The sequence below is a fragment of the Bubalus bubalis genome, chromosome 1, assembly GCF_019923935.1.
Source record: "Bubalus bubalis isolate 160015118507 breed Murrah chromosome 1, NDDB_SH_1, whole genome shotgun sequence".
In the NCBI taxonomy this organism is placed as follows: domain Eukaryota; kingdom Metazoa; phylum Chordata; class Mammalia; order Artiodactyla; family Bovidae; genus Bubalus; species Bubalus bubalis.
Window position 1 is genome coordinate 1,958,085 of NC_059157.1, and position 22,735 is coordinate 1,980,819.

The 22,735-nt window shown below is 40.0% G+C and overlaps 1 protein-coding gene across 1 annotated transcript in view; it reads right to left on the reverse strand.

The window, feature by feature from the left end:
• Positions 1-22,735, reverse strand: part of ZNF385D (zinc finger protein 385D) — a 985,284-nt gene that overhangs the window by 781,539 nt on the left and 181,010 nt on the right. The window lies entirely within an intron of this gene.

The window sequence follows — 22,735 nt, forward strand, 5'->3', positions numbered from 1 at the left end:
GACTCTTTAGTTCTTCTTCACTTTTTGCCATAAGGGTGGTGTCATCGGCATATCTGAGGTTATTGATGTTTCTCCTGGCAATCTTGATTCCAGCTTGTGCTTCATCAAGCCCAGTGTTTCTCATGATGTACTCTGCATATAAGTTAAACAAGCAGGGTGACAATATACAGCCTTGATGTACTCCTTTCCCGATTTGGAACCAGTCTGTAGGTCCATGTCCAGTTCTAACTGTTCCTTCTTGACCTGTATATAGATTTCTCAGGAGGCAGGTCAGGCAGTCTGGTATTTCCATCTCTTGAAGAATTTTGCACAGTATGTTGTGATCCACACAATCAAAGGCTTTGGCATAGTCAATAACGCAAAAGTTGATGTTTTTCTGGAACTCTCTTGCCTTTTTGATGTTCCAACAGATGTTGGCAATTTGATATCTGGTTCTTCTGCCTTTTCTAAATTCAGCTTGAATATCTGGAAGTTCACGGTTCATGTACTGGTGAAGCCTGGCTTGGAGAATTTTGAGCATTACTTTACTAGCGTGTGAGATGAGTGCAATCCTGCAGTAGTTTAAACATTATTTGGCATTGCCTTTCTTAGGGATTGGAACGAAAACTGACCTTTTCCAGTCCTATGCTGAGTTTTCCAGGTTTTCTGGCATATCGAAGGCAGCACTTTTGCAGCATCATCTTTTAGGATTTGAAATAGCTCAACTGGAATTCCATCACCTCCACTAGCTTTGTTCATAGTGATACTTCCTAAGGCCTATTGATTGCACATACTCCCCCTTCACCAAAATCACATATATACTGGCCTTCACCCCTGCCTCTTTGGAGCAGTTTCTCAGAACCCTCTGAGACAGTCTCCCCAGCTATAGTCTTCAGTTCAGTTCAGTCTCTCAGTCGTGTCCGACTCCTGGCAACCCCATGAACCGCAGCACACCAGGCCTCCCTGTCCATCACCAACTCCCGGAGTCTACCCAAACCCATGTCCATCAAGTTGGTGATGCCATCCAGCCATCTTATCCTCTGTCATCCCCTTCTCCTCCTGCCTTCAATCTCATTTTGTCTCAAATACAACTTAACTCACAACTCTCACGTTGTGTATTTCTTATGTTGGCAAAGGCATAGGAGATAGATTTTTTTTAGTATAGATCGTTTCTGCTACTAATTTATTTTTTATTTAGTTCATATGTTGGTAAACTCCATTTCATTTTAAAGAAGTGAAAAGCTCTTTTTCAATTATCTAGAGAGAATTTCTCCAAATACATGTGTTAAGGGTTTTGCTGTGGTCACAGAACTTAATGCCTAACAGTCACAAATTCGGGAAGCAATTGTTAATTTCACAACCCCTAATGGGACAAGGGTACATAAACAGCACCATAGCAGTGTGGAACAAGCCCTTTAGAACGAGCCAGAAGAGCTTAATATTGAGGTAAAAAGAAGTGATGCAGTTGATGTGCACCTACCTTATGCTTCTCTACAACATATCCATGAAGCTGCCACCCTTTAAGCATATCTATCCAGACAAACTAAGAAATGTAAGAGAGATAAGCACGTTCTCCTCTCCACTGAGAGAGCTTTCCATTCTTGTAATTTTGGATGTAATTTAAGCTAATTTAAAATAACAATACCATGACCTACCACTTTACAATTACTATTTACAAAGGAAAGTACTTTTAAAATACTCAAAAAAATACCTAAAATTCTTTTTCAGACAAGTTTTTTTCCTCTGATTACAAGACCCTTGTGATTCATCTCTAATAAATATGCTCAATTTTAATGAAATTGCCGCATTTATTATTTCATTTTGTGATTTATCACAGGGAATTAAGTGCAGTGGGGTCTTTATTTTCTTTAGGGAATGCAAAGCAGAAATTGCTTTCTATATTGTTAATTGGGCTAGATAATTATCATTGGTCTGGTTAAGTATATTTTAAATAGAGTATTACATTGACTTTGTAGGACTGTCTTGCATAACATAATCATTCAGAGATGCCCCTTGAGCATATTCTTCTTCTAGAGCTGGAGAATATTATGGCAGAATGTGAGCATTTTGCTTTTTTTTTTTTAATTATGCAGGTGTGTTTATTTCAATTCATCCAGGTGTACCTATGATCTGCAAATTTTGGGGGTATATGTATTTTACATATGTTATAAACTTTAATAAAATATTTCTTTTTAAATAATAGACATTCAAAAATATGGATGCATCTTATCAAAATAACATTGAATGAAATATTAAATTCCAAAAGACTATATAAGCCTTTTTATAAAACAAAAACATTTAAAAATTACACATATATATAACAAATATATAACACATTCAGAACACATACAAATACAATAAACTAAATAAAACAGAAAGTCAGAGAGCAATGAACACAGAATTCAGGGTAGGTGATCCAGGGGAATGAAATAGCAGGAGGAAAATAAATAGTTAAATGTCAGCCCAAGTCCCAAGTTTCCTTCTGGGTGTTGGGTTTGTGTATGCTATCACACTACAAATACTGATTTACTAAATGAATAATTAAAAATAGTATATGTATGAGACCAATATAGAGTATGCCATGGAAAATATTTATAGTGAAGTCAATTGTGCAAATCTCTGATTCAACGTTTTAAAAAATAATTTTTAAGTTATGATGAAAAGCATTTGACATCAGGGTAAACATTTGTGAGAGGATTATTTTTTCAAAAAATTTTCCTAGATTTTACAAGAAAAATATTTAAAGATGACTCATCTAGAAATTGTTTTCATCTTAAATTAATAAAAAGTAATTTTTTTCAAATGCCCTCTAAAAACTGAAATATAGTATGTCTGTTCCCTATCCTTTCTACTACTCTAGTAACTCTACAAAGAAACTTAATAGAACTGTGTTTCCTAGATTGTATTAATAGAATATCAATTTGGGTAATATTGATAAGCAGTGCACACACACACACACACACACACATACCACAAAGTCATTCTGTGCTACTATTTGGGAAAGATGTGAACATTTTGTTTTTATACAGCTCTTTATTCTTTATTGTTTAAGTCTTTGTGCTGATAAACAAAATCACTTTCCAAAAAATTAAGAGATTAATGAAATGTGTAGTCCTTGCAAAACAGTAATTAATGAATAAATGCTTTGGATGCACAGCCTAAGAGATTTTAAAGAGTAGAATTTAAAAGATTTCAGTAAAGAAGTAAAATGGCCCAGTCATTAGTAATGCAAGCCTTTAAAATTATACTTTATGAGAATATTGGGGAAAACATACCCAATATCTTACTTTTGACACCTAGAGAATACCCTGAAGTGCCAGTCTCTAAAAAAATCAGTGGCAACGTCCAGATCCAATTAACAAAGGAAGATTCTTCCCATAGAGAACTTTATCCCATATAGACAAGGGTAGGATGATAATGATAAAGAAAATGTAAATTTTTTACCCAGCAATCCAAGAAAGATAGATCTCACTCCTCTCCTCTCCCCAGAGTTATATGAGTCAAGTGAAGCTACCGACCACAGACCCTGCCCCGATCTCAGGGTGAGGAGGTGACCCCAGGACTACAGGCTCGTGGCAACTTCTTCCACAGGAGGACACGTGACCCAACACTGGGCCAATCAGAGACCTTCTGCAATACTGGATGTTCAGATGCTGAGAGCTCTTTTCTTTATTCCAGTTTGCAAGCTGTGATACCAGAGATGACTATCAACGCCATCACCTCCTCTGAGTGAAGAAATTCTTGGTAGACTGAGAAAATGAATCAATCTGTGTGGCCAGGTCCCAAGACGGTTCCCCGTGCCCCTGCCGCTTGGAGTTCCCGCTGTGGTGTAGTCCCCTCTCACAGTGAATAGCTAACACATTCCACAAAAGGAAATAAAGCAGAAAGAACGGTGTGTCACTCTAGAGGTAAGATTATAAAGCTTCTGCCTTGCACCCTCTAGCCCATCTATTTGGAGAGAATCCAGCTGTCACACTGGGACACTCAAGTCACCTTTTGGAAAGGTCTGGGCTTCCCAGGTGGTGCTAGTGGTAAAGAACCTGCCTGTCAGTTCAGGAGACGTCAGAGACAAGGGTTCAATCCCTGGGTCTGGAAGATCCCCAGGAGAACAGCGTGGCAACCTGCTCTTCTGGGGAATCCCATGGGTAGAGGAGTCTGGTGGGCTATGACCCACTGGGCCACAAAGAGAAGGACATGACTGAAATGACTTAGCAGGCACACGCCCATGGTAAAGAACAGAGGCCTCCTGTCAAGATCCAGCCCCAACTCATCAGCACGTGTATGAACCATCTTGTCAGTGGATTCTCCAGTCCCAGTGGCCATCAAGAGATGACCAATGTCATGGCCCACATCTTGGTTGAAGCCTATGAGAAACCCTGAGCCAGAATCATCCAGCTAAGCTGCTTCCGAATTCCAAATTACAGAAAATACGTGTAATATTAAGTATTTATTGGCTCATGCTGCCAAGTTTTGAAGTGAGTTGTTGCACCAAGACTGATAAACACTGAAGTTCAGTAGAGTCATGAGGAAATAAGATACAGAAAGAGGGAGAAAGTTCAAGCCCGGCTTAACTTTTCCCTCCACTCAGTCACTCAGAACCTTCCCATTTTAAGTGTTGATAAATTCCCTTTTTTTCTTCCTCCTCAGGTACTTGACATAGTTTTAGGTCACTTGCCAGTTAAAGAGTATTAATACGGTTCTTGATGACCATCATATAGCTCATAGCTTTCATTCAGCGACACCTCACTGAACTGGACACCTTGTAAAGACTTAACTATACTCTTTAATCCTTTATCAACTTGGCTAGGTTGTCACCATTATGATCAAATTGCAACTGAGTGCTTAATTTGACCAAGAAAAAAAACTAGGCTCTTGACAGAGCTCTACTTAACACTAGGCTTCCCTGGTGGCTCAGAGGTGAAGAGCCCACCTGCAATGCAGGAGATACGGGTTTGATCCCTGGGTCAGAAAGATCCCCTGGAGAGGAAAACGGCAACCCACTCCAGTATTCTTGCCTGGGAAATCCTGTGGACAGAGGAGCCTGTCAGGGTGCAGTCCATGGGGTCAAAAGAGTCAGATACGACTTAGCAACTAAACCATCACCACCACTACCTAAAACCAAAACCCAAGTTTATTTCAGTATGCTTCTGTAGTTCACATTTCCATTTATCTAAAGAGGGTTTGGGAGAAGGCAATGGCACCCCACTCCAGTACTCTTGCCTGGAAAATCCATGAACAGAGGAGCCTGGTAGGCTGCAGTCCATGGGGTCGCTAAGAGTTGGACACGACTGAGCGACTTCACTTTCACTTTTCTCTTTCATGCATTGGAGAAGGAAATGGCAACCCATTCCAGTGTTCTTGCCTGGAGAATCCCAGGGACGGCAGAGCCTGGTGGGCTGCCGTCTACGGGGTCACACAGAGTCGGACACGACTGAAGCGACTTAGCATTAGCATTAGCATAAAGAGGGTTTATGGAACGCTGAGAGACATTAGATAACTGAGTGATGTGGGTCTTCTCCACACTTTCAGGTGGGAAAGTTATCGGTGTTCTTAGCGTAGATCCCATTGGCAGGCACACTTGAGACTTTGGCTTAGAGAAAAAAAAAATATTGGCAGAAGTAAATTTGGGAGAATGACATCTATGGAAACGAGTCAGGATTTCCTTTCTCGTGTTGTAAAATCAAAGATTTGGAAAAAGAATAAATAAGAGGATAAACATCGTAATTTTACAGTGCAAAAAATAAAAATAAAATTAAGAGGGTTTAATCTCAGATAAGGTAGTAGAAACTGTTTATATCACCCTTTTCACAGGAAATTAGTAGCTATCCTGGCTAAAATTGAAACTGTTAGAAAACTAATAATGATTTCTTATGGATAGGTCGTATCTCAACCAGCTGGGGGAAATTCTTTACTTAAAGCCTTCTTTCAACTCTTCCTCTCTAGGCAGAATTAATTTTCCCATCATTTTGCTCACTTAGAAGTTCATTCATAAAGCTAACATAACCCTTTCACAATGTAACTTTTGTTAATTACAAATGGCCTTTTCTCTCCAATAGATTATAAACTTTCTGAGGGTAGTAATTTGAACTTACTCATTTCTTCTTGTGTATTTTTTTTATTACAAAGCAATACATTCAAATCAGTGTTGAAACAGAGGAAACCATTAAAATCTTAATGCAATTATACTAACACATATTTTACTAAAATTCTTTATAAAGATATTAGCAGATACTATACATGGGAAACATGAGATTTAAAAGCAAATCAGTTTGAAAAAAAATGTGAGTTAAAACATATTTAGAATTCTTTTCTGCAGGACAGGTATCTTATAATACTTAGTATAGAAATTTTATCGTGACTTTACAAATATACTATGCAGGAATTTCTTAACTTATTTGACCCTTTCATCACAAAGTTTTGGGGCTAGGGCTCCATAGAACCCAGGTGGGCCTAGTGGTAAAGAACATGCCTGCCAGTGCAGGAGACATAAGAGATGTGGGTTAAATTCCCATTTTGGGAAGATCTTTGGAGAAGAGAATGGCAACCCACTCCAGTATTCTTGCCCAGGATTCCATGGACAGAGGAACCTGGTGGGCTATAGTCTATAGGGCTGCAAAGAGTAGGACATGACTGAAGTGATTTAGCATGCATGCATGCAATATTCTGTTAGAAATTTAGGCTGTTTCAATTTTTTTCACTTTTTAAAATAAGTCCAATATAAAAAATCTTCAGGCATTTATATTGTCTCTGTTATAACTTTCTGAACAATTGTTTTAAATCAGAGACTCAAAGATGGAAGTATTGTTGCAAAGATTATGAACCACTTAGGTTTTCACCTGCGTTGTTAAATGGCTTACAAAATTATTATAGCCATTATTACACTATATGAAGGGATGAAAATACCAGTCTCATTGAACTCCTGTTGGCATTGTATATTTTTCCTTTAACATTACTAGTGAAATGAGTAGAAAATGGTAACACATAACTATAAATATTTTTGTTTTGGTCCTATTAAGAGATGTAGCACTTCTGTATACATTTTTTAACAGTAGAACTTTCTCTTTATGAAATACATATATCTCCACTTCAATCATGTATACATATTAATTAAAGCCTTACTTTTTCTAAAAAAGTTATTTTATAATCTGTTTCTCAATGAGTATTAATTATTAGGACATGGTTGACAATTTTGACATTAATATCAATTTTGCTTCAGCTATATTTGACAAGGCTAAAGTATAATTTTACTGTAGTCCTACATGAAGGTACTTTTTTATGGTTGCCTCCATATTTTAGACAATGGGAAACTATATTTTACCAAAAGGTTTTTTTCTTTGAGTTGCAATTTAATTTCATATGAAATGTATTCATGGTGCAAAGTAGGACTTAAATTGACATTTTTAGGGATTAAACTGACTCTTTTCCTCAAATAGCTAGCCAGTTATCCTAAAAAGAGTTACTGAACGTGTCTTACTTTTCCATTTGTATCTTTGTTTTTAATCCATTGATATGTTTTAGATTTAATTAACATACAGTAAAGTTGAATTCCATTTGTATAAAATTTCATTAATTAGACCAACAATGTAAATGTTTGCAACCACTATAATCCACATATTAAAACCCTTTCATCACCTAAAACACTCCCTTGTGAAACTCTTTGAGTCATACCCTTTTTATTTCTGAAGACCACTGATCTTTATCTTTACTGATCTGGTCTTTGTCACCAGTTTTCTCATTAAAGAATGTAATATTAAAGGAACAACAACAAAAAAACTATGTACCCTTTTGAGACTGAATTTTTAATTCCAGTTACTACTTTCAAGATTCTTCAAAGTCACCTACGTGTATCAATAACTGTTCCTTTTTATCCCTGAGAAGTATTCCATGGTATGAGGGGTCCACAGTTTGTTTATCTACTTACCTCTTGAAGGACTCTGGGCTTTCCCAAGTTTTGAGATTATAAATAGAGCTTTAAGAAAGACTCATGTACAGGCTTTTGTGTGACTACAAGTTTCCATCATGTCTTTAATTACCCAGGAGCAATACTGCAGCAAAGGCCTGCTGAACTTTATAAGAAACTGCGCATTGTTTCTAAAGAAACTACACAGTGTTGAATTCCTACCAGCAATTTACAAGAATTCCAACTGCTCCAAATCTTCATCGGCAGCTGGTATTGGCAGCTTTGCTTTGTCTTTCCATTCTGATAGATATTTAGTGAAATCACATCATCTTAATTAAAATTTCCCTAATGGCAAATGATGTTGAGCATCTTTTCATGTGTTTCTTTTTATATTTACTATAAAATATGTAACTTAATATAGAAGATGCTATCTTTACTTACATTTATCATGAATTCTATAGGTTTGAGACCTCACCTCAGTGGAAGGCTGGATGGGGAACAGTGGATGACATGACAAGGGGACAAGTAAGGTGGAACTTACATACAAACCAATATATTCTGTCTCTAAACATGAAAACAAAATAAGTCCACTGTTGGGAGGGGAAAACCAGCACCAAAGACAAGCTCTGCTAACTTTTGACAAATGTTCAGATATAATTACCAAGACTCACCAAACTTTCATTTCAACTCTATTTTACTGATGATAAGTAGGTAGGTAGGTAGACAGATAGAAATAGAAAGATACAGATAAATAGACAGATAGAGATATAGACTCTAGAAACAAGGCTTTTGCTTGCAGGTCTAGCCTCAAGGGCATTTGACCTGTGCAGTCCCATGGGGCCTCATGCTCTGAAGGGCCCTGTTTTTAGAGTTTAATGTCCTGTCTTGAAATTCTTAATAACACAGATTCTATCTCAGAATTGATGTTTTGCAAGTGAACTCCAGGGGGACCATGACATGCATGTCTGAGGCTGGGGTGCTTCATGTCCCCCCAGGACGGCTTCCCAGCTGCCCATGTCTTTTTGGTTATGCAGGCCCTTCCCAACACTCCTCTTAGACCCCACCCTGCTGTTGCCCCTCTATCTGCCAAGAGCAGCCACTGGACTGTGTTGGCAGGAGAGGGCTGTAAGCTTCCTTGTACTCTGGTGAGGGCCTGGGCATGGCAGGGCCAGTCTGGCCGTGGGGTAAGTGTGTCCTGGGCAGGGAACACGGGGGCCATCCCTGCTCTGGCTCCCAAGGCCCTTGCGTGTTCTGTGACTATCACTGGTCCCTGATCCGGGCACCCAGCCCAGAATACCATCTGTTGAACGTCACCCCACAGTCACAGATTGGAGTGGTGAGCATGGGAAAGTGGAAACTGACTCCCCTGTACCCACTCAAGTCAGTCCCTGAGGGCACAAGTTAGTTAGTTGAGTCGCTCAGTCGTGTCCGACTCTGCAACCCCATGAATCGCAGCACGCCAGGCCTCCCTGTCCATCACCAACTCCCGGAGTTCACTCAGACTCACATCCATCGAGTCAGTGATGCCATCCAGCCATCTCATCCTCTGTCATCCCCTTCTCCTCCTGCCCCCAATCCCTGCAGTATCAGAGTCTTTTCCAATGAGTCAACTCTTTGCATGAGGTGGCCAAAGTATTGGAGTTTCAGCTTTAGCATCAGTCCTTCCAATGAACATCCAGGGCTGATCTCCTTTAGGATGGACTGGTTGGATCTCCTTGCAGTGAGGGCACAAGACATTGTATTCAGCCTTCAAGGGAAGGCTGAATACGTGGAGCTCAGAGGATTTTTATCCTACTTTTACGTCATGTACAGATGTGAGAGTTTGACCATAACAAAGGCTGAGTGCTGAAGAATTGATGCTTTCAAATTGTGGTGAAGACCCTTGAGACTGCCTTGAACAGCAAGGGTGGTTGATTTCCTTTAGGATTGTCATTTAGTCCATCCCAAAGGAAATCAACTCTGAATATTCATTGGAAAGCCTGATGCTGAAGCTGAAATTCCATGAATAAAAGCCTCTTTAAGGTTACTTAAGACTGCATAGCCAGAGGAGGCAATGGCACCCCACTCCAGTACTCTTGCCTGGAAAATCCCATGGACGGAGGGCCTGGTGGGCTGCAGTCCATGGGATCGCTAAGAGTTGGACACGACTGAGGGACTTTACTTTCACTTTAGAGGCTCAGTGGTAAAGAATCTGCTCACCAATAATGCAGGAGACACAGTTTGATCCCTGGTTGGGGAAGATCCCTCATGCCTTGGAGCAACCAGGCCTATGGGCCACAGCTACTGGGCCTGCGTGTTGCAGTCAGGGACGCCCACACGCCCCAGAGCCCACGCTCTGCAACGAGAGAGGCCACTGCAGTGAGAAGCCCGTGTGCTGCATCCAGAGAGCAGCCCGGGCAGCCGTGAAGACAAGCACTGCAAAAACTAAACAAGGAAAGTACAACATTTAAAAAGAATATCAGCTTAATAATATGCCATTCTCCTGGAGGAACTTTCAATATGGAATGCCGTCCAGGTGCTGAAACAGGACTATAGGTACTGGAAGAAAGAGCTCTTCTTAACCTCAAGAAGGAGAAAGTTTACACATCTTACACCTATAAATAAGAGAGTCAAAAGTATCACTTGCCAGAAAACTGGGAAAGAAGACTTCTGTCACCCCGTCAAACCCACATACATGAAAATGATTTCCAGCTACAATGTCAAAGGCACAATTTATGAAAGAAAGCATTGATAAGCAAGGCTTCATTAAAATTTAAAACTTCTGTTCTGCGAAAGTCAGGAGAATGAAAAGACAAGCCACAGACTGGGCAAAAAATATTTGCAAGAGATACTTCTGAGAAAGCACTGTTATTCAAAATATACAGAAACATAATAAACATAAACATAATATATATAAACATAATATCCTTTTCTGAATGATAAGCCTGACTAATGCTCATCATTGCCAATAATCCCACTGTTTATATATACGTCCTTCAATTATTGCTAAAATAAGTAAAAGTTAATGAAAGAGAAATATATATACACACACACACACACACACACACACACGCCATGTATGTATGCAACCCTTTGAGACTCTATGGACCACAGCCCACCAGACTCCTCTGTCCATGGGATTCTCCAGGCAAGAACACTGGAGAGGGTGGCCATGCCCTCTTCCCGACCCAGGGATGGAACCTAGGTCTCTCACGTCTCCTGCATTGGCAGGTGGGCTCTTTACCACTAGCACCACCTGGGAAGCACATATACCCACACGCAGAACTCTTAAAATCCCAAATTAATAACACAACCTGATTAAAACATGGATGGTCCAAAGTCTTTAAAAGACACCTCACCAAAGAAGACAGATGACAAATAAGCGCATGAAAAGCAGCTCCGCATCAGTGGCATCAAGCAACGCGAATTCAGATGAAACACAAATTCAATGAAACATCACCGTCTACCTCAGGATGGCCTGTCTAGAGTGCCGATGACATCAAGCGCTGGAGAGGCTGTGGCGTAACAGGAACTCTCACTCACTGCTGGGGGCTGCAAACTGTCCAGCCCCTCTGAAAGATCATTTGACAGTTATTTGTGTTTGTTTTTATTTTGGGTTTTTTTTTTTTTTTTTCATTAAACTCACTTTTACCATATAATCCAACAATCAAGCTCCTGGTATCCACTCAAAGGAGTCAAAACCTTATATCCACAGAAAAATCTGCACATGATGTCTATGGCAGCTTCACTCATAATTTCTAAAACTTGGAAGCAACCAAAATGTCCTTCAGTGGGTGAATGGGTAAATAAACAGATGGGGGGCACATCCGGACAACAGAACATCATTCAGTGCTAAAAGGAAATGAGCTCTCAGTCCATGAAGATATAAGGAAGAAGCTCTGATGCAGATTACTAACTGAAAAAATCTAGACCGAGAAGGGTTCACCACTGTGTGATCCCAGCTCTCAGACAACACTCTGGAGCCAGGTAAATGCTCAGTGGCTGCCAGGAGCTGGAGAAGCAGTGGAGAGATTACGGGGCAGCACACGGAGGCTCTGGGGGCTCAGAAAGCACTCTGTGTGATGAGACGTGATGGATACACGTCTTTATACGTTTGCCCAACTCAGAGAACTTCCATCACCAGGTACAGCCTGCGCACTCTGGGTGATTACGACGCGTCAGTGTTGGTCCTCGATTATAACGGTGTAGCACTCAGGTGGGGGTGTCCTGGTAACAGGGGAGGCCTTGCCTTTGTGGAGGGAGGGAGGAGATAGAAGTCTCCGTACCTTTCTCACAATTTTGCTATGAATCTAAAACTGCTTTAAAAACAAATTCTTTAAAAAAAAAATACTGTGAAGACTGAAAAGAAACTATGAAAGATAAGGACAAGTTTTCCATGTTGGCATACCAAATGACTCATTTTTATTACCTTTTGAACAAGAGCCCTTGTGTCTTCATCTTGCAGTGAGTCCTCATCTTATGCCTCCAAAATGTTGGCTCTGAGTCCTGCAAATACTCTCTCCCTTTACGTACAATGTCTTTTCCTTCTCTTAACAGGGTTGTTGCAGAGCAAAACTTTTAAATTTTAATATAGTGGAATTTACCAGTGTCTTTAATGGATTATGCTTCTGGTGGCATGCATAAGAACATTTATTCTGACCCAATTTGCAGAGACTCTCTTATGTTTTCTACTAAAAGTTTATAATTCTGCTTTTCACATTTAGAGATCTATAATCCAAACATTATGAGCAACTTATGCTTTTCGTCTGTATTATTTCTACTGAAGACTCGCTCCTCCTCTGGGACTATACTACACCTTCATCCTGTTCAGCCTCTATGACTCACGACCCCCACAGTGCAGGCTTAGACAGAAGCCTGGGTAGCAACAAGGAAGCTGGTGAACAAAAGCTGGCAGATTCATTTTGATATATGGCAAAACCAATACAATATTGTAAAGTTAAATAAAATTAAATTAAAATAAAAAATAAAATAAAATGGATAAACATTCTGGAGACATTGGTTAGCTAACGATTCTCCTAATAAATAAAAGTCCCTCTATTGTCTGCTTCAGGGAAAAAAATATGTATATATTGATATCTCTTCTTTTTGCTTTCCTTTTCTCTGGCATCTTGCCTTCCCTTTTTGTGTTCAGATTTTGAAGAGCCATCTGCTGTTATTTTATGTCATTTTTCATAGTTGTGTTTGAAGAGAGGGTGGGCTTGATGCAAACCACTCTGTCATATTTGGAAATGAATATCCTATTTTATTTTCTGCCCTCTATAGTAGGTGTTGCTATTTGACAAGGATGTATTCATGAATTACTTACACACAAAGCGCCAAGAAAGTAAAATGTTTAAAAAATCCAAATTAGAGACTGGGGAGCAGACCCAGAAATTGTGTTTAGAATCATAAAGAGATATGGAAATTTAAGCAATGATACAGAAAAGAGAACCAAAATTTAAAAAGTCCTCTAATAACTGGACTTGAAAAGTTCATCTGTTAAATTTCAAAGGTAATATTAAGTTTAAAAATAGAGGAAGCTGTAAAGCAATTATCCTTCAATAAAAAAATAAATTAAAAAAAAATAGAGGATGGACTTCTACCAATTTCACATTTAGAAAGAAGAGGACAATGGTATTCTTGATTTGTGGTGTTGAAGCAACCACTGATATTTGCAGCAAAGACATACGAAGCTTGATTTTTGAAAGTGCATTCAGTGAGAGGCAGCTTCAGGATAACTGATGATTCGGTGCTAACCTTATTGTGAAAGATTTGTCTTGTAAACACAGGAGACAATTGATGAGTCCTCGTTTGTATGAATAAACTTTCAGAAAATAGGTGTTGAAAATGAGAGAAAAGTTAGGTTTTGCTGTATTGTTGAGTAGCAAGTATTTGTAAAGCTAGGAAATTTTTTAAAAAGCTTCTCTCAACAAAAACACAGCTTTAGCATTCTTAAAATCTCCTGTTAGAATCTTTACATTGTTTTCCTCCCTTGTATTTCATGGTAGTACAAAATAAATAGCCCCATATTTGTATTAACATTATTAAAATATGTACATGGCAGGCAAGCACATGTAATAGAAAAAGTAAACAACTCAACAAGTAAATTTTGCTCAGTCTTCATACGAGAGAACTTGCCCCATCACTAAGTTGCTTAATTTAGATTTCACTGTTTCTTTTAAATAGAAAATGGTGGTTTTAAAATGTAATGCATAGTCCATAGGCTATATATTAATTGATAGAAAGACAGACTAGCATCTTCCTTGCTGCTGTAAATCTCATTAAATCTTTTTACCATCTGCAAAATTCTGAATTCTACACCACCTACTGCTCTTTAATGCATCCCTTGATCATTGACCATCACGTGCATCATTCTTTCTTGACCAGATCTCAAATGCCTTCCTTCTCATCCAAAATTTCTTAAGTTCCCAGAATTTCTTAGTTCTGATGTGTGGGGGAAAAACAAACAAACAAAAGACACAATCCCCAAGCCCCATCTGCACGTTATTTTTGCCATGTTATTTTTGCCCCCTCCACTTTTCTTTCCCTTTGTTTCACTGAGCTCTAATTGTCCGCTCAATGTAGATTACAGCTTACATCTAGAGAAATGTGTGGAAGGAAATGCAGACATTTTAAATAACACGATCTGAATCTTTTATTCAGTGCCTCCTTAAACTAGCAGCACCAGTAACAACACTGATTGACAATACAGCTGAACACAAGAGCTACCCAAAAAGGAGTGTGTCTCCACAAAGGAATAAGATGCTAGGTACAGAAATACCCAGAGTTTAAAGGGCCCTTGGCAGGTTCCATCGAGTTAGAGAATGAGACTTGCTGACTGCAAGTTCAGCCTCAGCGTGCAAGCACACAGTGGGCAATGAGAAGGGAAGGGAGAGGGCCGGCAGGCCCACATGCTTACTCTCTGGGAGGAACGCAGCGCCTCCCAGAAACCACGTCCCCCTGGCAAGCTCATTGTTCAGACGGAAAGCTGCAGCCAGACACTAAGCAAATATCGCTAAGACAGCTTCTCTTTTTCTTTTAAAATTACTTTTTATTGGCATATAATTCCTTTACAGTGTGTTACTTTCTACTGTACAGCAAAATGAACCAGCCAGATATACACACGTAAGCCCTCTCTCCTGGACTTCCTTCCCAGCCAGGTCAGCACTGAGCAGAGTTCCCTGTGCTGCGCAGTAGGGTCTCATTACTGATCTGTTTATACACTGGTATAGATGTGCTGTTTGCAAAGCAGAAACAGACAACTGCAGAGCACAGATCCGTGGATACCACCAGGGAGGGGTGTGGGAGGATTAGCGGGACTGTGACAAGGATACTCAGTCAAGTCTTTGTCTCTGTGATCCTGTGGACTGTAGCCCACCGGGCTCTTCTGTGCATGGGATTTTGCAGGCAAGAATACTGGAGTGGGTTTCAATTTCCTTCTCCAGGGGATCCTCCTGACCCAGGGATCAACCTTGTGTCTTTGGGGCTGACATATATACACTATTGATATTAAATATTGCAATACATATGTAATACATAATACATATGCATTGTTTAATACATAGTCATATATGTATTAAATATTGATAAGGCAGATTTAAAAGCCAGAATTCAGACTTAAATGGGCATGGCTGACAGTAAGGCCAAGAAGTGAAGAGGATGAACACAGAGCCAAGTACAGAGGTGCATATGCGTGATGTGCAGGCAGAATTTACCAGTCATAGTTTCAACAGGAAGCAGGAAACATTGGGAAGTTCGGTGGAAAGAGGCTCACATAGTCAGAACAACAGTGAATATTTTGCATTGTGGGTATTTATCATATATTAGAAACTCCCTAAAAATTTTCCCTGCCCTGATGTATTTAATCATCAATAAAACCCTAAGGAACAGGTACTAAGTGTTTTTCTGATTTTATAGGTGGAGACTGTTCCAGGAGGTCACAGAAAGGTCAAGATCATGTAACTAGAAGCTGTCAGAGAGGAAGCTGAAAGCTCCAGAACTCACGTCTGACCGCCGTGACCCTAGAGCACGCAACCTGGAGACTTCACACAGGAGTGTGACAAGAGAAGGGGCGGGACGAGATCTCATTTTCCATCCATTTCCGTCCGTGAGATGAGAAAGCCAACAGCAGGAAGATGCTTGAAAAACACAATTTGTTTCATTCCTGTTTTAAATCTTAAAGTTTAAATAACATGTAAATAGTATTTTTTTTTTGTACTTTTCTAGCCACCAAATAGCCTTTACCTAGACTCTTGCCTGGAAAATCCCATGGACAGAGGAGCCTGGTAGGCTCCAGTCCATGGGCTCGCTAAGAGTCGGGCACGACTGAGTGACTTCACTTTCACTTTTCACTTTCATGCATTGGAGGAGGAAATGGCAACCCACTCCAGTGTTCTTGCCTGGAGAATCCCAGGGATGGTGGGGCCTGGTGGGCTGCCGTCTATGGGGTCGTACAGAGTTGGCCATGACTGAAGCGACTTAGCAGCAGCAGCAGCAGACATGAAAAAGGAAAAGGTGAAAGTGGCTGTCATGATAAAAGAAATATAAAAGTCATCCTAACTTGCTAACTTTGACAAAGTACAGTTATTTTCACATTTTCCCATTGAGCTTATGTGTAAAGAAAATCAGCTACTAACTGGAGAAAAAACACATACAAAACAAATAAAGAACAACAAATTGGGTGTGTTAGACAACCTGAGATACTAAGTGAGGCTTTACAAAATTTATCTAGATGTTCTCTTGATGGCATTTGCACTGTGAGTCTTTCTTTCCTAGTTGAGTCAGGAAACTGGGAACCGAGGAAGACTTCAGACTGATGTTCATGTTCTCTCCTGGTTTTATTTTATGTTATGTAATATAAACAACAACAGTTAACCACTTTTCCGGGGTAGAGAAGGAGTGTTATTGTTGTTAGTCGCAAAGTCATGTCTGACTCTTTTGCAAACTCATGGACTATACAGCCCTCCATGCTCCTCTGTCCATGGAATTTCCCAGGCAAGAGCACTGGAGTGGGTTGCCATTTCCTCCTCCAGGGGATGTTCCAGCTCAGACATTGAACCTGTACCTCTTGCACTGGCAGACGGACTGTTCACCCCTGCACCATCAGAGAAGTCCTGGTAGACGGATTCAGTCACTGAAAACACAACACGCAAGAAAGCCCAACATACGAGAAAGCGCATCAGCAGGCTTTACCCGAAGCGCTGTTCCTGACTTCCGATGCTGTCATCCTGTGAAAGGTCTTTGGAAAAAGTTGGTGGGTCATCTTTAGGAACGACTCAGCCACGTCTCCTTTATCTCAGAAAGAGGTGGAAGGCTTTTCAAAGCTATGATAGAAAAGGGTCACATACTCTCCTAGGCCCTCCCGGGAAGCGGTGTCTGGGTCAGCCAGGATTCTGGGGCCTTGAGTTTGTCTCCTGTGTAAGACAGCTTTCTGACAGGTATTGTCAGCCATCAGATGACAAGTGGTCAGCAGTCTCCAGAATTTATAAGGTGTCAAAACCCAGGAAAGAGTAGAGTTGGACCATGGTCCCTAAAGCTGAAAAGCCTCTAGAGAGTCAGCGCTGGGCTGGGCTGGGGCCTCAGGGACTCTGTTGTCCGTTCTGTGATGCTTGGGCTGGTTTACAGTTGCGCTTGCAGACTCCACAGTGACCCCACTTCATGAGACTGTAACGTTCTGCATCTCAGTCTCGGAGACAGCAACCCAGAGCATTGGCGATGGTGCTACATTCGAGGCCTGCAGGCCGTACAAGCACCTGCTTCTCAGACCCACTCAGGCAGCCGGGAATACTCACTCGAGGCACACCGAGAACACAGCGTTGACTATACGTATCTTGGGAGAGCTACAAAACAAGAGCAGGTATGATCCATTCCCTCGGAAAGCTTAAAGTTACTACACACAAATCTTCTTAGAGACATGTCACAAATGCTCCCATGCAAGTTTTGTCCTATAAATAAAAACGAAATAAACTGCTATAATAAACTTACTAGAAGAAGCTAAATAAAGGGACTGGTGAATGCAATAGGAGATGAGTCAACTCTAGAGTTTTCCAATGCTCTGAAGGAATTCAGATTTGGTAAAAACATTGCATGTATTACATTGTTAATGTTTTTAAATTCCTCTGTTCTATATCTGGTATTATGTTACTGGTATTAGTATAGTTTTATAATAAAGTTGGCTTGGGGCAGAAAATATGAACTATAAGTAAACCATTTTCTTTCCTGTGTACTGACAATTTTTTATATTTTTCTATGACTATTTATTATAAGTATTCCTAAAATACTTATTCCTTTTTTCTTATTCCTTTTTTCTATTTTTTTGAGAACTCTGGCAAAAAATCAAGTTACCAGTGGACCTACCACCATCCCCTTAAGTAAACTCATTTATTTGGTATTTATTCGTGGTTCAGTCTTTAAAAGAACAAACATTTCTCTCTTTTTTATTTTTTTTTCCGCTTAACTAAGCAACAGTACAAATAACACACACAGAAGTCAACTCAGGATATACATGTGGAAATTGTAAGGCAATTATATATTCAGCCTCACCAGTGACAGGGTATTAGCATAGATATTCATCTCAGAAGGTCAAATGTTAACCAGGAAAATGGGACATACGTCATTTCTGATCTAATCTCTAGATTCCTTGACAACTCCTTCATCCATAATTACATTGTGTTATATTCAATTAAGAGTATCACATTCTGGACCATATTTGGCCCTCTACAGAAATGTCTTGAGTGAAAGCAATCTATCGAAAACTGAAGAGCAAGTTTTGAACCATTTTTATCAGCCAACCCCTAGGAAACATTTCTGTGGAAGGAACTATGGTGCGGCAATGGCACCACCGTACTTGATTCTTACTTACAGAGTTGCCTCAATAATCAGTATGTTGTATCTTCAAATGTTAAACACATCTGCTTTTACATTAATAACTTCAGCAGCTAATGTTTTAACAGGAATAGTTCTATTTCAGAAGGCATGAAAAAATAATAAAATGTATGTAATAATGCTACGCTTATATCTCTAAAGCGAGAGAGGCATCCACAAGTGAACGAGGACTTAGAAAAGTCTAATTATACTTAACGTTAATGAGCATATGGGTATCAAGTTAAAACGTACTTACTTAACACCCAAAGAACCCATAACATCGTATGAGAAGAACATGTGTGTATCCTAAAATACCGCACCAAAAACAAGCTGATTTAGATTAAGAAAGCATATGGTTCTTAATCTCAAGAAGCCTACAATCCATTGGGATGAAATGGATATAGATAAATACTAAGAGATAATCCGCCCGCCCGCCCCACTCCCCAAACCACTTCCCTCTGCTCAATTCACACTTTATGTTCTAGCTGCACTGCCCTGACCAATGGAAGAAGCATTTGTCCCCTCACGTGCTGGACCTATTTACTTGGAAGCGGGCCAATACACCCAGGGTCAACACACTGAATTACAAATGTACTAAACATTAGCATCATCGAATGATCAATTCAGCCAAATTATAAAACTCACAAGTAGGAACCCATAACCATAATGTATTCATATCAATGGCACTGAAAGGATGGCATCTCTTAAAACAAGTTCTGATAACACACAAGTTCAGAAAGCTGACTTTTTTTGGTGAATTGGCTTTCTCACAGATTGTTCTTTTTGACAATTGATCTTAAACTAATGGGCTCAGGCTATGAATTTTATATCACCCTCTATGGTTTTCCTTAACTTATCCATCTGGCTAACTTCTACTATCCTTTAATAGATAGTTTATCTCTTACTTGTTTTTCCAGGAAATATTTAAGCTCCCCAAAACTCCTATTATGGGTGTTTTGTGCTTACCTAGATGAAGAACTGATTTCAATAGAATGAAAGTGTTTACAGAGTTGCTTGTCCATACCAGGGCATTAGAAATTCCTTAAAAGAAAGGACTAGGTCTTATTCATCATTCTACTTCTAGAACATAACAGAAGTTCCGCAGAGCACTCAGTGAATGAATGACTGTTTCTCAACGTGCACAATGATTGGACAACCAAATACATGTCCTGAATACATACATGTCAGTGGCTACTTTTCTCACCTCAGTGCTCCACCTTTTCAGATAATCTGGTTTCCTGAACCCGCGTGCATGGCCAAGGGGTAATGTAACTTTATCCCAGAGACTTCAATTCATCTGTGTCACAGGTGTGCAGCTGAGCCAAACACGGACAACCTTATTCTCTAAAATGGTGACTTAGACTCAGAGACAAGACTGGAGTTAGACTCAGAGATAAGACCAAGGGTTTCATTCTGATGGCTGACCTAGGAAGCATTGTGGAGGAGGAATAAGAGTGTGTGTTCTTGCTGGATACAGTTCTGAGAAATCAGACCCACAAAGAAAGAAGAATGCTTCCCGGGGGCAGGAAGATCGGGGAGGGTAAGAAGACAGGAGGGTGGTGGAGGACCGGGGCAGAGCCTGGAACGGGGCAGGAAAGCTGCCAGTGGTTCCTGAGGGACTTATATGCTGGGGGTATACTTTGTTGAGACTTTACACAAGTTCCTGTCCCTGAGTCTTTAGGATCACTCCACACACGTCCAGTGAATGCTTTTATCTTCCTCTTACTTTCTAAATCTAGTTTAGCTATGTTTCTAATTCAGCTTAATGAACCCTGGCTCTAGCAGCAGATAGCTAAGCCATCCACACAATGTGATTTCATCCAGAAATCTTCTCCTGCAAATCCCCTGTAGACATGAGGTGATTATTAGCCCCACAGCTGATCATTTTATAAAACGTGGAGGCAACAGAGAGTAATGTTTCTGCAGCATCCCTACAGCGAACTTCCTTCCCCACAAACCTGTACTTTCTTCTGCACATTTAGGAAGGGCCCAGCAGACTCATGTTCAGATATGCCCAGTGGACAGCAAAGCACAGGGGAAGAGGGAGACACGGAACCAGAGGACACGGCCAGGCCGTCAAACACTGCGCCCTCCCCTTGCCTACCTCTGCTCCGCCCCGTCCCCCCATCTGTCCACCTCTGCTCCACAAAACGACAAAAATAACACAAAACGTCTCTGTCTCTGTTTCTCCACCCCATCTCACTATGTTCCCACGCACTTACGTCTTCCTGTAATGATTTTTAAATCAAGAAGTTCGGAGGAAAAAAAAGAAAGGGATTAGCTCAGATCAAGTAGCTCGGATCCATCTGTTATAAGGTAATAAATCCTTGACCTTTTGGAAACACATTAGTGATGTTTCCCTTAAGAGACTCTCTTTTCTTGCAACTAATATGTGTCTAAAATGTCAGACCTGATTCCCTCATCATTAAAGAAATCAGCCTTAATATGTTTCCCCTTTTGAATGACTATTCTAAATAAGTCAAAAAGGCCATTCCTAATGGCAATATAATGATCATTTAGGTGATAAAATGTAAAGAGAAACAAGTTAAGTAATGTACATGCTTGTTTTTTATAATTATAAAAGTAAAACTAGGGCAAAACTAATCGTGTAGCTATATTGAGTCTAGAACTATCTATACTAAAAGTATTTAATTGTTCTCTTATTTATAGACTTTCTGAGAACAAATAACTAAGTAATACTTAATTGTAAGATACTAGGCTAAGATGCACATCCAAGTTAATTACATTAAACTAGAATGAAAGGAACATAAAATTGTTCATTTGGAACCAATGAAAAGACTGTGCAAACGTAATGGTTAGGCTGCATTTATTTAGAGGCAGTAAGATGCTAACTAAAATATATTTTTTTTAGCCTCCACTGAATTCAATGCAAGTAATCGGTAGAAGTTTGCAAATCACAGTCTTTTCAGAAAATGTATTTCGTACGGAAAGGACACTTCGCAAGGAACAAATATAGTTACAGGAAATTAGTCACATGACACTCTAATTGATAAAGCACAGTAATGTCATAGCTTTGCCTTGGTAACCTAACACAGGACTGGACAACTGTTTTCCATAAAAGGCCATGGACGGTAAACGCTTCAGGCTTTGTGAGCCATGTGCAGTTGCTGCTTCATATTCTTCTTTTTTGTTTTTACTTGTTTGTTTGAATCTACAAGCTTTTGAAAATGTTAAAACCATCTTTAGCTCATGAAAGTGAAAGTGAAAGTCACTCAGCTGTGCCCAACTCTTTGCAACCCCATGGACTATACAGTCCATGGAATTCTCCAGGCCAGAATACTGGAGTGGGTAGCCTTTCCCTTCTCCAGGAGATCTTCCCAAACCAGGGATCGAATGCAGGTCTCCATCATTGCTGGAAGATTCTTTACCAGCTGAGCCACAAGGCAAGCCATGGGCAAGACAAAAACAAGCCAAAGAGCATATTTGCTCCTTGGCCTGAAGTCGGTTGCTCTAAAGCAGAAGTTGATCGTGTTGTCACACAACCAGATAGGATTTCCCTCTGGAAGTAGAATATTGTGTGCATTTCACATTCATATTGGCTCCCAATTGGAAAAAAAAAAATTTAATTAATGGCCTGTTACTAACAAAGCACGGGGTATGCACTGCAGACATCAGGATGAATAAATCTTAGATTCAACATTCAAAGTTAGCAAGCAAAGTTCTTTCACCACACCTCTCAAAATATTAACACAAGGTAGAAAGGGATGAATGCCCCAAGAAAGCCTCAAGTCACTGGTGTTGGAACCATACTGTTTATTGGTCGCTATGATTCCAAAAGTTTCAGGAGGCAAATTTCCCATGGACCACACTCTGGTACTCAATAAAAAGGAGAGTCTCACCAGCACACCAAAGTTGAGAAATCTCAGCCTACATGAAGCAAAATCAGAAGAGACCGATTAAAATCCCAAACGTCAAAAGCTTCTATCTCTGTGGCCTGAGTATTCTCCTAGGCAGATTCATAATGGGAAGCTAATTTATAAAGCGAATGCTGCT